Genomic DNA, 17021 nt, shown 5'->3' with positions numbered 1-17021 from the left:
TGGGGTTATGACATGAGCCAAAATCAAGAGTCGGACGCTCAACTGACTGAGCCACCCAGGCGCCCCCTTCTACCTCTTTTATTTGCCAATTTATACTTCCAAGGGAGTGAGTACAGAGAAGGGAATGAACAGTTACTGAGTACCTATCATATGTCAGGTAACTTTAAATGTTACCTCACCACAGCTCTGTAGTAGGGTTGGTTAACCCCATTTCATAGCTGAGGAGACTGAGACTCAAGCGAAGTTTCTTCCCCGAACAGCAGGTCTCTGAACCACAATCTATAGTGCTCTGTCGCCAAGCCTGTCCTTTGTAGGCATTGTCTACCAGAATCTTCTATTGTGAACGTAGCATGATGGCTAACAGACTTCTTGTCAAGGATCATAAACTTGGAATTCAATATAAAGTCACTATTATTCCAGAAAAAAAGAACCTGGATGCCTGCTCCTTTTGAAAAAATAGCACGCCTTAGTGAGATGGGCTATTAATATACATTGTCATGACATCAGTATTGCAGGAGCCTACTTTTGGAGAGCCAGGATGCTGCTAATTTGCATACTGCTTTGCATTCATTTGCATCTGCTCTCCATATGCAAAATCAAATGCAGCTAATTAGTGCAACCTTGTTACAATGGGAAGCAGGCCCAGCCTTCTGTGCCAGGGCATACAGAGCCCAGAACAGGGACCGAAGCTACCCAAAGCCAGTCACTTTCTGGGTTGGACATGCCTGAGAGTGGAAAGAAGGATGCGTGCTCTGAATGAAAAGTAAGGTCGCTGAGTATCTCTATTTTTCAAATATCCCTTTGAAGTAATTCTTGCAGACGGAGAGAGAGAGAGACAAATCAAAGAATGTGACCAGAACTGCGCTTCAGGTAGAGCTTCTTGGAGAAAGGGCACAGGATTTGAAGCCCAAAGGCCTCAGGTGAAGTCAGCATTGGAGATTGGCTTTGCCACTTCTAAACTGTGGGACCTTGCGTTTGTGATGACATGGTGGGACCTAGAGGGCATTATGCTGAGTGAAATAGGCCGGACAGAGAAAGACAGATACCATACGATTTCACTTATACGTGGCATCTACAAAACAAAAGAAATGACCAAACAAACAAGGCAGAAACAGACCCCTAAATACAGAGTGCTGCCAGAGGGGAGGGGTGGGGGGGGATGGGCAAAATGGGTGAAGGGGGGCCGGAGACACAGGCTTCCGGTTATGGAATGAGTAAGTTACGGGAATAACAAGTATAGCGTAAGGAATACAGTCAGTGGTATAATAGCCTCGTGTGCTGACAGGGGGTAGCCGCACTGTGGTGAGCTGGGCAGAACTTCTAGAGCTATTGAATCACTATGTTGTACACCTGAAGTCAAGGGAACGCTGTGTGTCGACCATAAGGCAATAAAAACAAACAAAACAGCAACAGCAGAAAACCAAACTGTGGGACCTTACACTTCATGGACTTGCGGGGATCACATGGGGAAAAACGGACGAGAACGTACTTTGTAAGCATCGGAGCGCAAAACGGAGATGAGGCCTCTAGGCCATGCGTCATTATGATGCAGGGTGTCCCAGATCCGGTCAGGGTCTGACACTCACAGTCTTGCAGGGTCCGGCCCCTGGATGTGATGGGAGGTGTGTCCGTGTCTGTGGCTGTGTCTGAGTCTGTGTCTGTGACCGTGTCTGTGTCTATATCTATATAAGCTAGCATTTAATGAGCACCTAAGAGGGACCAAGCATTGTGCTAAGTACATCGCATTCATATTTCATTTAATGGTTCCCTTGACCACCCTGAGAGGTGTGTATTTTTCTGACCCCATCTTACAGATATCTCCGTAGCAAAAACATGCCTGCCAAGGGTGCGAGGATACTCTTGCCTAATGATCAGAACGCTCTTTCTCCTGAGCAGTGATGTTGACATTCGTGGTTTATTTCCCCCTGACTTCCACGTTTCCAGCCTCCGGGTAGATACGGTCTTTCCACTAAGCTACTTCTTTCAGATTTGCCTAGTTGGGATCATTTTGATTTGATCTTGGCTTTAGTTCTATGCCATGGGAGGACTCTTTTTTTCAACTGGTTGTTTTGATTGGACTTGAGTATTTCAGCTCCATAAGAACAGGTCATCAGTAAGGATGGTCCATTCTGCGAAGAGCAGCTCCCATCTACCAAAGCAGGTTACATTATTGCTCAAAAATATTCACCGTCTCTCGTGGCAGTAGGAGTGTGCTTCCCATGGAGACAGGGCCTGGCCATGTGGCTTTGCTCTGGCTAATGACACGTAGGTGGAAATGATACGTGTCGCTACCAGGCAGAAGACAGCCTGCGGTTTGCTGTATCTTTTTTCTTTCCTTTCTGACATGATGCTGGGCCATGCTGTGAATGGAGTCTGCTCCACAAATGGGTCGTGGAGGCGAGGCAAGTTGGAACCCGTGGTGGTAAGTCTTGTACATAGGAAATGAATCTCATATGGGGCGCCTGGGTGGTTCAGTCGGTTAAGCCAGCTTTGGCTCAGGTCGTGATCTCACAGTCTGTGAGTTCAAGCCCCGCGTTAGGCTCTGTGCTGACAGCTCAGAGCCTGGAAGCTGCTTGGGATTCTGTGTCTCCCCCTCTCTCTGCCTGTCCCCTGCTTACACACACACACACACTCTCTCTCTCTCTCACTCACTCAAAAATGAATAAACATTAAAAATTTTTTTAAAGAAATGCATCTTATATTGTCGTAAGCCTCTCAGACTTGGAAGATCATTTGTTATGGGAGAATAACAGCCTATCCTGATAAAAACATTCCCTTTCTTTTGAATATGATGTGTTTAACTCTCACAGGATGGCCTTTCTCCTAAATTCGGGAGGTACGTCATCAGTGCCCCTGTGAACGGACTGCAGTAATTAGATGGCTGGACGCTTACCCCAAATGGTTGCTGCTCACAATTTTTTGTACCTCCATTTTGGAAACTGCTTGAAAGTTTGAAAGGTCCGGCTACTACTGATAACAGCTAATACTTCACATGCAGCGTATTATTTAATCTTGGCAACAGCCACGGGAGGTGCATACTCCTAATTTTCATCTTCCAGACAAGGGAAACAGAAGCTCAGAAATGTTCAGTAATGACTCAGGATCACACAGCTAAGAGGAGGGCCAGGATGTAAATCTTCATTCCTTTCTGGCACAAACCCTAATGCCCTGATTTTCTGCCCATACTGTGTCCCATCGAAATGGATGTTAGCTGGCTGAGTCACCTACCTCGCTTATAGGAGGTGGCCACAGATATTCTGGCCTGCTAATAAAAATCGAAATAATTATTAAACAGTGAAAATGACATTGGAATTGATACTAGGAGTTAGGAGGGTCATTGTGTGGCTGTTTCTTATTAGCGACCCTACAATGTGACCTTGGGCTACATAGGTTTTCCTCTCTGCACCCTAGAATTTTCTCCTGCAAAATGGGGCACTTTGTCTCAGACCACACGGTTCGTGCATCTGGGCGACGCGATCCTTTAACACCCTGAAAGCGTATGCAGAATGATGTCTGTAAGTGTATTTTTTTCTGGGCAGAGGCTCCATACTGTCTTTCCAGTCCTGGAAGAGGTCTGTGGCCCCCAAGAGGCGCAGGACTTTAATTCTGTCTCCTTTGTTGAGTATGATTTATCCTTTTCCTGAGAAGCGGGTGTAGCAGCAGGGAGGATTCCGTCTGACTAAATCGCAGTTGAGTTGTGTAAGGTGAGTGTCAGATTTATCAAAGATTAACTGGAAGGCAGGCTGCATCATTTCATTAAAAATAATCGTTAAAAAATGTTTCTGTCTCACATTCCTGTGGCCCCCTTGCTGCTCACTCCGCACAGAGCTGTTCTTCTGTCTCCCAGGCCAGGCGCTGTGTCATTAGTTGCGGCTGTTGGTCATTTCCTGTCTTACTCAGCCAAATAATCATGTTATTTTGACTGGGATGAGAACGCGTCCAGCACCATGAGCTTAGTCTCTCAGGAACTGGCAGATGCCTTTCCTTGAGTGTGGGAGGAAAGGAAAACAGTCGGGCTCTCTTTGCCGGCAGTTCGCTCACCGATTCAGTCACGCGTTTTCTGTTTCCAGCCTGTGCTTACCGCACAGCTATCTACCTATCACACCTTGGCCACTGCTCTTGGCGCTGGGGCTATTGAGGTGAGCAATCAGGCAAAAAGTGTCCCCACATCCCTGGAATTTATGTTCCGGTGGGAGAGATCAAATGTATTGGTAGAAGAGTTACTCAGAAAATATATGCTTCTTATATGCACCCTCAGGACAGGCTAGCAAGATGCCCTGCGTAGTACGTGTCTCATGGGACAGGTGAGGGAACTAAGCATTCGTGACATTGAAATAGCTCAGCCAGTGTCACACGGCAGGTACAAGGTGGACCTTCACATCAGGTCCTTCTGACCCACATTGCTTCCACAGAAGCAGTAGCCGCCACCTAAAAGCTTATCATTCAGCTGTGACCCATTGGGCCAGGTGTTCCTGAGGCTGATTCCTTCCTGATGGAAGATCTGAGTTTATGTGAAGAAGGCTGACTCCCTCACCCTCTTTACAGCCAGTTTGGGACGTCTGGGGCCATTATTTTTTCAAATAACTGTTCTGCCCCCTTCCATCTCTTTACGTCTCCTTGGAGTCTAATTGCACACATGTTGGATCATGCTTGGTATTTTCTCACAGGTCTCTGAGCTTCTGTGTATTTTTCTTCCATACTTTTATTAATCTCTGTTGTTTGGATTGGACAGTTTCTCTTATCTTTCTATTGCACATTCACTGACTATTTTCTCGGTTCCTTATTTGGTCATTCATTGATACCATATTTTGAAACTTTTGTCTGATAATTGCAACATCCGTTCTATGTATTGTCATTTTTTAAAATGTTTATTTATTCTCAGAGAGAGAGAGAGAGAGGGAGGGAATGTGTGCAAACAGGGGAGGGGCAGAGAGAAAAGGAGAGAGAGAATCCCAAGCAGGCTCTATGCTCTCAGCACAGAGTCCAGCACGGGGCTTGATCTCACGAACTGTGAGATTATGATCTGAGCCGAAATCGAGAGTCGGACGCTTAACCGACTGAGCCACCCAGGCATCCGTCTTGTTATTTTCTATTGCCTTTCTTCCTGAGTATGAATTCTTCTTATCTGTTTCTTTGCATGTGTAGTAATTTTTCATTGAAAACTGGGCAGAGTAGATAATACATTGTAGTAACTGTGTATTATGTTGTGTTCTTCTGAGAATTATTAGATTTTTGTTATCATAAGCACTTAACCGCCCGCATTCAAAGGTGTGTAATAGCTGATATTTTTGCTCTATTCCCGTGGCTTCTTATCGCTGCTTCTTTACCCTGGCTCCCGGGGAGTCTTTCAGGTGCCTGTATAACTTGGTCATTGTCAAGAATTTGGACAGCGACAGGACTCATACTTCCAGTAGTTTTTTTTTCCCCCTAGGGTTCCCCTCCCTCCCCATTTCTAATTTGTCTGGGTTAGTAGATTCTGTCTCCAGAGATTTCAAGCCCATAAGACTTCAGCTTTCTGCTGCCCAAGCTGCGCGAAATGGCTCAGAGTTAAAACAACAAAACAAAAGAAAACTGAGCATTCGTCCCTTGAAGCTCCGTCTTTAAAGAACAGACTTCCTCCTGATCTCTTTATGCTTTTTGCTGGCCCGTCTGCCTCTCTCCCATGCATGTGTCGTGTAGCTGTCAGCCAGCGATTTGGGCAGAGTTTCTACTCAGTGTTGTTTACTTCTCACTACTTCAGTCATTCTCTCGTTGCCAGGAATTCCTCTTTAAATTTTCACCTGCTTTCATAACCTTGTATTCTGATCTCTGGCCCCTTGGGCCACAGTTGTAGCTATGGGGATTGTGGAGAACACGGAGATCAGAAAGCCACGAATTCTCAATTCTTCTCCCTTACAGTTGTGTGTGTGTGTGTGTGTGTGTGTGTGTGTGTGTGTGTGTGTTTCAAGATTAAATTCTCCTCTGGCTTCTGCCTTTGGATGCTTTCCAGGGTCGTTAAATAGTTTTTTTTTTTTTTTAATTCAGTTTTCATAATAGTCATCTGCAGTAGGATTCATGTGACCACTTCATTCCTGCGCCAGTGCTCCTAATAAGATTTGACTCTGGGAAAAATTTAAGACGCGCAGGGTGGGGTGAAGTGCTTGTCTACTTCAGACGTTGTGCTCAGCTGCGTCCGTGTGTTGGACTCTGGTCTTGTGTTATTCTTCTTAGTTCCCTGTGTAAGTCATGGAGGCTATGTCCTCAAGTAAAACGTACGCTCTTGAGGGTAGGGCTCTATATGTGGTAGAGATAGAGTAGACAAAGAGGCAACAGGGATCATAATCCTTGCTTGCAAGAAGTCAGTCCCACTGGGTTGATGTGTAGATAAACCTGAAGGTACTGTTCAGCGCTGTCTGTTGTGCTGTTTGCTTTGTAATAGACGAATGGAGTCATAGACGCTTGAATATAATGGCACTTGTATCCTGCATTTTGAAAATCCAAATTTATGCAACCCAGTCACGCTCTTTTCTTCCCATCACTCTCCTCTTTTGCATGTATGATTGGTCTATTTTGGTTTTGGATGCCAGTACCATCCTCCCTTCTGGTCCAACATCCCAGTGTTTCCTTCGGGAGCCATCCCTGACTTAGCCACATGAGTGGTGATAGAAGGGGGTGAGTACGTGCACGGGCTACTTAGAGTATCCCCATCTTCTGGCTACAATGATTAGTTGAAGAATGCAGTGTGATCCAAGTTGGTCCCCTGAGATTCACTCCCAAGACTATTGTTAGAAATTTCAGGAAAAACATGTTTTCCTTCATTTGGGATTGACACGAGAAGGTAGGCTATGACCCCTGTTAACTTCCCACTACCAGTAACTGCTCATGAGAATAAAAGCAATGTGGATCTGGTCACTTCTTCCTTTAATATTGTTTCTGGAGCTATGACACCTCTTGGGAAGAGTCTGCTTCAGGGAAACCGACACATGAGAAGTCAGACATGAGAGGTGGTAAGATAAGATATTAATTTGGGCTCCTGAGAGCAGAGCTGCCTGAAATTTTTCATGCCGAAAGTGTATACCCAAGCTTCTTAGTTACCTGTGCTTATCAATTCCTTTTACGCTTATGCCAATTTGAGCTATCACTCACTTATGAGTGATATCACTCATGATAAGTGATATCACTTATGACCCAAGGAGCCCTGCCTAAAAGAGCCTTGTCTCTTCGGCCCCTGCAAGATAAGGTGAGAACTTATGGGTTTCATGATTGTAGGGGGTTGAACAGTGTCCCGACAAAATTCACATCCATCCGGAACCTCAGATTGTGACCTTATTTTGAAATAGAGTTTTGCAGCTATAATTAGGTGAGGGTTGGGATGAGGCCATGTGGATTAGAGTGAGCTCTAACTCCAATGGTTGGTGTCCTTGTACAAAGATGTGAGAACACACGGAGACACGGAATAGAGGGTGACGCGAAGACGAGGGCGGAGATTGGAGTGATGCGCCCACAAGCCAAGGAAGCAAAGGATCGCCAAGAGCCACCAGAATTTGGAAGAGGCAGGAAGCATCCTCTACTAGAGGCTTCAAAGCAGCACAGCCCTGTCAACACCTTTGTTTCAGACTCCTGGCCTCCAGACTCGGATAGCATCAATTTCTGTTGCTATAAAACCCCAACTTTTGGTCATTTGTTACAAGAGCTGTAGGAAATTAATATGATGGTCTGACTCCCGCTTCCCTTTCCAGCCTCCTTGTAGAGGCAACCGGGCAGAGTGGATAACCCTGCAGACCCTCAGTCGGGCTTCCTGGATTCAAAGTTTCGCTTTTTCACTTCGCCGTTCTGAGTCTCATTTATCGCATGGAGCCAATGATAGTAATAACCCACCCCTGCAGGTTGTGGTGAGAGTTAAAGGAGTCTGAATGTTGCCGTCCTTAAGGCACTTTGGGGCACAAACGAAACACTCTGGAAATAACTGTTACTGTTGTGGTTGCGGGTGTGGGTGTGTACTGTCATTCTCATCCCTGCTGCGTCCTGCTCTGTTCCCACCAGGGCCACCTCCTTCGACTACGGAAAAGGATCCGTAGTTCCTCAAATGAAGTTTAAAAAAAGGGCGTTTAAAGAACCCCTTGCCCAGGATCAATGAACTCCTCTGCGTCAGATTTGGAATTCAGATCCTGACTGGCCAGCCTCTGCCCCAGGCACTATGAATCACTCCAGAGCAAAAGTAGTGAACGGCCTGGAAGGATCTTCTCTATTTCCCTCTCTAGCTCTGTCAAGCCTGCTGATACTGTTCAGTCATCAACCTGTGGTCTTGGGGGATGGAGTGCACGCTGCAAAGGGGCGGTGGCTTTTCCTGAGGCCAGCCAGACTCTCCTTTCCTGGGATAAGAGGCTTCTCTTCCTGTCTCTAAAATCCGGAAATAGCTTTGTTTTCTTGGGGAGGGGGCGGTTTTAAAAACCCATTGCTTCCATTTGTGATATTTGCAACCATTAAGACGGCCCCTAAAAGCACTTTTATAAGCTCCGAAAGAGACAGACTGGGAAGGAACCTCATAAACCTGCAGCAGATATTTCTGATAAAAGCATGCAGGGAACATGTTCTTACTTACCTCCGAGCACTGCAAACTTTGCTATCAAAACCCGGTATTGATCTTGTCTTAGTCTCTGTCAACATAGTTACCCCTTGGGTCAATATGTCCTGATTTTCTGTCTCGGGACTGTTTGGAATCAAGAAATGACCTTGTGACATTTCCACCCAAGAAGTTTTCTTTGTGTTGAGGATATTTTTTTTGAAACACTCTGTCAAAATCCCAGAGCAGAGCTACTGGCATACACACACACACACACACACACACACACACTGATATGTATAGAGATACAGATGCACACATACATATGCACACACAGATATATTACATCAATATATATTGGAAAGATATTAAATACTGTGTCTTCACCTGTCTGCATGGCTCTATCTCTCTCTTCGTTTGCCCATCTCTCTCATCTGTGCTTGTCCATTTCTATCTCTGACCTCTTTATCTCACAATAAAACTGCCATTGACTGACTGCCTGTCGGGAGGAAATAATTTTTTCCTCAAGGCCTTGGGAGGGGAAACTGCCAATCCGTTACCGTTTCCTCCCTCCTAGATGGCTATCTGCGAAGTAAAAAGATTTTATTTTTTTCTCTCCTTCTGCAACATGGCCATCCTGTTACATCAAGTTGTACTCTGTAAGATTTGAGGAACAGGGGCCAGCAAACTTTTCCTGCAGAGGACCAAGATAGTCATTATTTCATACTTTGCCAGGCACATGGTCTCTATCACAATCACTCAGCTTCGCCATTGTTGTGGGGAAGACGATGTGTAAATGAACAGTGGACCTGCATTCCAATAAAGTTTTATTCACAAAGATAAAGTACTTTGCCAATCCCACTACTTTTGGGAGATGAGGCATCTCTTGACGTGTTTCTGAATTTCTTCCTTGGTCTCCCCCTTTTCATGGGTGGTCCCAGATGATGCAGTAGGAGTGGAATCTGTGCTTGAACTACCACTGCCTGAATCCCAGCTTGTGCTTATTCCTACCTCATCACACTTCCTCTCCCGGGACACAATTTTCATCTGCTGAGGCTGAGAGTGAGGACTCCCTCCCTTTGCAGGAGGCTTTAATGGTTCCTCCATTGTCCACCTGATAAGGGGTCATTCCCTAAGCCTGATCTTCCGAGTCTACCAAAGTAGGATTCCATCCTCCCTCTTCCGGTTTCTGGTCCACTGGGTTTTACTTAAAATTTCCACTGCATTCATCCATATTTGCCCCTCACTCTCCTCTGAACGTCTCAGCTGCGTTTCCATTGCTGCTTTCAGCTCTGTATGGCTCCCCTGACTGGAACTGCTTTTGATTTTCCTGCCCACTTATCTGTCTTTCTCCACATTCAAGTCCAGTCCAACTCTAAAGAAAGGAATCTGGGTTAAGTTCTCTCCTGGGTATTCTTTACATGAGCCCCCCCTACCGAAAATTCTCCAATGCCTTTCAGTCATACTCACCATGGTTTGCCAAGCCCTGCGTGCTCTGTCCACTGACTACCACGACCTCCTCTCCTGCAGGTGTCTCCCACACCCTCCTATCTCTGCACACATCTAGCTTCGTGGGTGTCTTGGGGCCATATTGGCACTTGCCTACCTCAGGGACTTTTACTTGGAATGGCCTTCCTCTTTTTGTCTAGGTAGTTAAGTGACTACTTCTCCCATCATTCAGGCTCTGCTTGTGTATGCTCTCCTTCAAGAGCCCTTCCCTCGCTGCCTAATCTAATGCAGCATACCCAAAGCCATTGTGAGACCCTGCTTCATTTTGTTTTCATAATAGCCTGCATTGAAAACCTGACACTCTGTTATATATTCATTTGTTTCCTTTCCCCTCGACTGAATGGAAGGATCCTCAAAAAGAGGGCCCTTTAATGCTTTGTTCATCAAGCTGGTCAAATGTTGAATCAACGCTGTTGACTGAAAGAAACCAGCAGGGTGAAACTTACTATGGGGAAAACAGCACAAAAAACAAACAAACAAAGCAAGCATCAGGTGACTCCTTGCACCAAATCTCTTGATAATCTCTTCTGGCTCTGAGATTTGGTGATTTGGGGTGATATCGTCTCTCTCTCTGAAAATCAGCTCATCCTCCTGACGTCTGCATTTCTGCTAATGGATCCATCATTCTTTCACCCATCCAAGTTCAAGAACCCAGCCATCTGTTAAAGCCTGTTATCAGGCCCTGTCTCCATCCTTCAGCTCAGCTTCCTCTGTAAGTTAGCTTCATGACACTGGCAGGCTGTGTCTATGGGGCAGGGAGGATGGCCGCAAATATTTCCAATTTATTTTCTCCCGATTTAGCAACATCAACTAAAAAGGTACTTCCCTTTCCCAATGTCTGTGTATCAATCCAGGAAAAGACATTAATGGCCCTCCTTGAGTCACATGTCTGCCACTGAGCCAGTTGTTATCTTGGAGGATTGGTCTTTATGATCAAGCTTTCTGTATCTGCCTTTGCGGCTGGGGGTGGGGATGGGCTACACTGACTGAAGTCCTAACAGGACCATTAGAATGGGGGCGCACGTCCCTCAAAGGAAGCAGAGGTATTGGGCAGCCAAGAGCAGCCTGCGTCCGCTCCACAGATGCCTCGGATCCTGGAGCTACAGGGCTGTGGATGTAGGAGGCTCTGGGAGAGATCGTTGGGTCATTGGTTCCTGAAGGCAAGCTCTTTCTCCTCCTGAGCACTGGCTGTGGATTACTTTCAAGCTGGACTTTCCAAAACGTGCCACGCATGTTCTATCTTCTTACTTGCGTCTGATGTTTTCTCTTCCTGGAATGATTTTGTCCCCCAACTCAATCTGAACCCATACAGAAAAAAAAAAAAAATGCTTTTTTTCAAGACGGATTCTGAAGCTCTCCTAAAATCTTTTCTGAGGCTGTTGCCCTTGACTCTTCATGGCCTCTGATTTATGTAGATCTTTATTTTGTGCACTTGTGTGCTCTCCTCTAAGTTAACATGTTGTGTGTTAAGGGCTTCCTTCTTCTGATGTATTTTCATACGCTTTCTGGTTCATAGAATGTGCCTCTCACATAGAAGACACAGTTAATGTTTGTTGGATTGGATCTCATTGGGCTGAATTGAACGTGCCATTCTTCCTAACTTCTTCAGTCTATATCATTCATTTGATAGTTACATTTGTCAACTTCGATTGTTAATTACTCATTTAGGCATATTTGTTGACCTTGTATCATCATTAACCAGCCTAGGGCCTTCACGATATTCGGTCCTCAAAAGATGTGCCATTCAGTGTGATGAATGCTGATTGTGTGCCTACCATATGCTGGGCTCTGTGTTTAGGGCTATGGCTGTGACAGAGAACGTGATTGGCCTGGTTGCTCCCTTCACGGAGCTTACAGTCCCGTCCGGTGGTCAGATAATGGAATGAGCGCTTATAGAACTGTGTGTTGAGAGCTGAGATGGGAGGGCACAGGTGGCCATCAGAGAACATGAGTGGCTTGGGGGAAAGGGTTGCCTCTGCCCTGTGTATGAGATGAATGACTTTGCAAGGTAAAAGGGGAAAAACAGCCATTTCCTTTCTTGATTAGGTCAAGTGTCACCTTCTGCAGCTTAAGCTGAACCCCTACCTAGGGGTTCTATTCTTCTGGGTTTTCATGGTCCTCCCTTTTATCCTTTCTCACTGCATTTAATACATTATATTGACGTCTTCTATTTATAGTTTGGCTTACACACAGAAAAGAGATTGTATCCAACTCAACAGGTCTGTCTCTGTGTGTCTAGCACTATGCTTGGCATATAGTAATTGCTCAAGAAATTTTTGTTGAATGCAAAACTGAGCGAACCAAGGTGCCCCTGGGTTGGGTTGTGGTAAACGAGAGGTTCCTTTGAAAGCTCCACATATTAATGGCCGCCTTGTGGCCTGGATAATGTACTCAATGTTCATGGGGAATGGCTCCTTGTTACAGAAGAAAGCATGAAGGAGCTCAGGGACAAAGGCTGATATTCTGAGATTGTTTGAAGCAAGATAATCTCACAGCTAGTAACAAGGAAGCACATGACCCCTTGTGCTAGACTAGAGGACAAGGAGACCTTGAGTCCCAACTGCAGGGTGGGAGGTGTAGCTATTATCTTCCACCAAGAGGTTACTAGAAAGTACACCTCCTCCCCGTTCCTAAAAGTCAGGGCCATGGCCTTGTCTGGGGCCCTGTCCTGTTTTGAAGAAGGTTGTGCTTTGGCCCTTGCTTGTGGTTTCCTTCTTCAAAAACAAAACTATGCTCAGTCCTTGAGTAAACTGTATTCTCTGCTGGGGAAGGGGGCCGAAGCAATACCAGCAAAAGCTAACACTGCACACTGAACTAGCAGGTGCTCTTGGGCACTGGTGGGAACTCCCAGCGCAGGGGAGGGGAAGGAGAGAGAATTGTGGTGGTTATCTGCTGGCATCCATAACGTGATAACTACCAGTTATTATCATTGCTAACATTTCGCAGCCATTATGCCCTAACTTTGTGTCAGCCCCTGTATTGATGACTTTACGTGGACATTCTCATTTGTTCCAGACAACAACCTTGCGCAGTGCAGACTCCCAGCATCTTCTTTTTGCAGACGGGTAACTGAAGCATGGAATAAATTGCTGAGCATTGTTCTGTGCCAAGCAGTGTAAGTGGTGCCTAGAGCCCATGCAATCCCCACAACGGTTCCACGTAGCAGGTCCTAGGGTCATTCCCCGCCTACAGTTATCCACGAGATAAACTGAGACCCTAAGAGGTGAAGTCATGTGCTCAGGGCCAAGCAGTAAATGGGGATGGGATTGGAGCCCATGTCCGCTTGAGTTGGAAGCCCACTGAACCACTCACCTACCTTCACAACGCATTATCTGCCTCCTCTGTCAGATGTGTGTCTGCAGGCAACAAGGGGTTTGGGGAGTATCTAGGGGTAGAAAGAGCAACCAGGATATCTGAAGTTTAGAGACCTGAAATGTTTTAACAAAACCAATACAATAGTGCTCATTAATTTTGTGTATCTTGGGCACAGGGACTTTGCCCGAGTCATCTTGAAGTCTAGCAGTTCCTCTGAGACATGGTAGCCATTACCCCTGTTTTACAACATAACAAACAGACTTCAGAAGGCTAAGTCACTTGCCAAACGTTACTAAGCTACTCAGTGCTGAAGCAGTGCTTTCAATCTGGCTCCACCCACTACCTAAGCCGGTACTGGCGTAGGCTCTTCTATGAGACCTCTACCCTGGTTTTCATGTCTATACACATTACCCCAACTTGATCTGCAAAGCCACAAGGTGAAAGCCTCTAGGAAGATAACATTACACCCAGGAAAGGTTACATCTTCTATGGCAGGCAGAACAGTTGGCCACATTAAGTGCTTATACTCAAGATTACTGCCCAGAGCATCCTTCTAAAGGGGTGGCTTCATGTATGTGCAGTAAGGAAAGTCCTATAGGTCCCCATGCTCAGAAGAGCCCCACGCTTCCTGTAACACTCTGCTGCTACCACTTTGGAATTCTGGATAAGCTTATATTTGAACTTGAGTTTTGTCAGTGAAGTCCGATGGGGCAGTAGAACACATAAGTGATCAGAGGAGATAGGCACAACACTGCATCTGTTGTTCATTGCCACCCCGGTCACATATATAGTTTTTGCCATGCCCCATGAGGACAGAATTCTGGGAGGCCCATGATGCATGGGAGTTGGCAAGATTCAAAGTCAGTATCAACTATGTGTGCTATGGAAGCTGCCACTGCCATTGACTGTATGTTGTATGCATGTATGTTGAGAAGGTGCAATAAAAATAATTGAGTTGGTTTGTGCAGTATTTCCACTGTTCTGGTGAGAATGAGATACGTATACATGCACGAACTACAAAATGCAAATCGTGTAATATTGGTGATTCCGCATGAGGGTCAAATGCTCTCGTATCTGCACTTAACATAAAGTACAACATAAAGATGGAGGGTAAACTTCATGCCAGTAGTTTACAATTTTAATTATGCTTTCTTTAGAATGACATTAAATAGCAAATAAAAGACACCATGACAAGTCAAGAGTAAGGCTGTGGAAGAAAGGAAAAAGCTTTGTATCTTTGTGCTTTGAATAGTACTTTTCCCTCCTGCTTTTCCAAGGAGAACCACATTTTCATTAGGTCTTTAGCCCTGGCCCCTTGTAAGAACAGCAAACTGGGGCTTGCCCTAAGTGCAGGAGGTGGCGATCCCCAGAGTGCCCATATCTGAGCCTGCTGGCCCGCTCTGGGTGGCTGGGCTCAGGGGCAGAAGGAAGCACTAAGCATGTGGGTTGTGGCATTGCTGTTCCAAGACTTCAGTGCTCTGAATGCCTTTTCTGGGGGGTCCGGGACTGAATGAATTAGAGAAGAGTTATAAGTAAAGTGACAGAAGGAAGAGAGAGCTAGGGAATGTGTGGAGAATTCTTCTCCCCATGGGATTTGGTGATGGAGGCAGGCATGGCTGGCTTTCAGAGGCTCCGGGAGCAAGATACCTGGGCACATCAGTGAGGCTGTTGGGTACTCCATGGCTTGGCTGTCTCTGTAGTCACAGGTTCCTAACGATGCTTCTGGGGCTGGAAAGGCAGTCCCTGGTGAGCGTGGCCTCCTGGGAGCATACAGCTGCTTGGAGGCTGAGGCCCAGCTGGAACTTGTCAGCGGCCTGGCAGGTGGAGCGCCCTGAAGCATTTTTCTTGCCTGGACACCGGCGGCTCTCTGACTTCAAAGCTGGAACACACTGACCCGGAACACAGTGACCTTGGCACAATTCCCTTCTATCTCCTCTCCTGCTCACCAAGCAGAGAGGAGGGAGCCTAGCTCCCTTGCACTGGCTCTTTCCTGCTTGGAGGCCAGGTTTTCCTTAGCTCCAGACCCTAGGAGAAAGGACAGCCGGTGGTCACTGCCCCTCCAAGCGTCTGGGGAGCCAGACTGGATTCCACCAGACTTATAATTTGGCATTTTGATGAATTGTGTGTCTGCCTGTGAGGTTTTCTCTCTCCAGGCACCAGCTCTGAGTGAGACCTGCTAATAGGAGTACCTGCCTCTGCTTTAGAAAAATTAAAGAGTGGAGCCACCTCCTACCTGCCATCCAGCCTCTCAAATGCCATCTGGTTATGGATGAGTCAAATTCGATCAGCTTGAGCTGACAGTTATTAAGGGCTTATCGAATCTCAATCTCCTCATCTTTAAAATGGAGATCATAATAGAAACTTCCTAGGGTCAAAATGAAGATTGAAGCTAACGTGTGTAAAGTGCCTAACAGTGCCTGGCACAAGGCAGCAAGCAATCAAAATCAAAATAATAGCCGCTGGCACCATCATCAGAGTTATCATAATTGTCCTAGGCTGACTTGTCGTACATTATCTCTCGTCGTCACTGATTACTCTGGGAAGTAGGTACTATTATTGATACAACCGCTTCTCAGCTGGGAAACAGGGTGGGGAGCTACAGAATCACCCTTCCACACTCACATCGCTAGTACGTATTGAGATGGGGTCATATATCCAGGTCTGTCCCACTCCATCTTGGGACTTTCTTTCTCTCTCCATCTGTATATGTGTGTGTATGTGTATACACACACACACACACACACACACACACACACATATATATATAATCTGTATATATTCCCCCTCCCCCTTGGCTTACCTCCATGAACAATGGAAGTAGAGTATGGTTTATGTTGTTAACGCCTGCAGAAGGCTTGTTTTCCTCATTATCATCATTATTATCAATAATAAACCTAGAGAGAGCTATCAACATTTGTATAGGACTTGGTAGTTTATAAGATACTTTCACTCACATTCTTTTTTCGGAATCTATAATCCTGCTTTTGTATATGAAAAGAAATATAGGAAGTCTTGAGACAATGACTTCGTGGGGATGCTTTCTTCTGAGTTAAGGCCTTATTTACATATGCCAGGGAATGATTAGCTACTTCCTGGGCTATGTACTGATGTGACCTGCTTTAATCTCAACTCTGCCATTTATGGGCTATGTGACCTCAATCGTTCTGTGTCTGTCTCTTCATCTATAAAATGGGGATAATTATAACACTGTGAAGCAATGTATAAAAACGGCCACCCATAAGAGCTTGATCAGTAGTAGATATTATTAGGCTGAGAAATACCCATGTTCTGCTCTTTTTTTGCAGAAGCAGCTGGGTAAAATTGGACTTAAAGGCTTTAAGTTAGAGAATACCAAGGAAACCAACGAGCACTTGGGGAATTAGGCAGAACTCCCAGTGTTCTAGGATAATCAGAAATGGCAGTGACCAAGGGTGGGGTTTTGGTTCAGGACTAAGGACAGTTCCAACTTGCTCCCTGCCCCCTCATTGGGGACACTCTGCTTGTAGGGTCTGCAGACACATCTTCCACCTCAGGACTTCCCTGGTCTGTACTTGCCACAATCTCCCAACCTCTCTGCGTCTGCCCATGTCATTCTTCCCATCTGAAATGTTTCTCCTTCCTTTCTTATCACACAATATTTCTAACACAGCAAGAA

General features: G+C 45.8%; 1 long non-coding RNA gene across 36 annotated transcripts in view; it reads left to right on the top strand.

Moving 5' to 3' along the window:
• LOC147571837 (uncharacterized) overlaps positions 1–17021 on the top strand; it is a 372786-nt gene that overhangs the window by 283244 nt on the left and 72521 nt on the right. Inside the window, exon 14 of one of the 36 annotated variants that reach the window (XR_015246997.1) lies at positions 13067–14336. The exons of 34 other annotated variants lie outside the window; for them this stretch is intronic. This is a non-coding gene — a long non-coding RNA (uncharacterized LOC147571837). Of the gene's footprint in view, positions 1–7410; positions 8017–13066; positions 14337–17021 lie in introns of those variants that run through there. One more of the 36 variants, XR_015246996.1, reaches the window with a different exon arrangement.

The sequence above is a fragment of the Puma concolor genome, chromosome F2, assembly GCF_028749965.1.
Source record: "Puma concolor isolate L17-30 chromosome F2, mPumCon1.1.hap2, whole genome shotgun sequence".
NCBI classification, from domain to species: domain Eukaryota; kingdom Metazoa; phylum Chordata; class Mammalia; order Carnivora; family Felidae; genus Puma; species Puma concolor.
The sequence above is the reverse complement of the archived record's forward strand: the minus strand, read 5'-3'. Positions and strand labels throughout refer to the sequence as shown.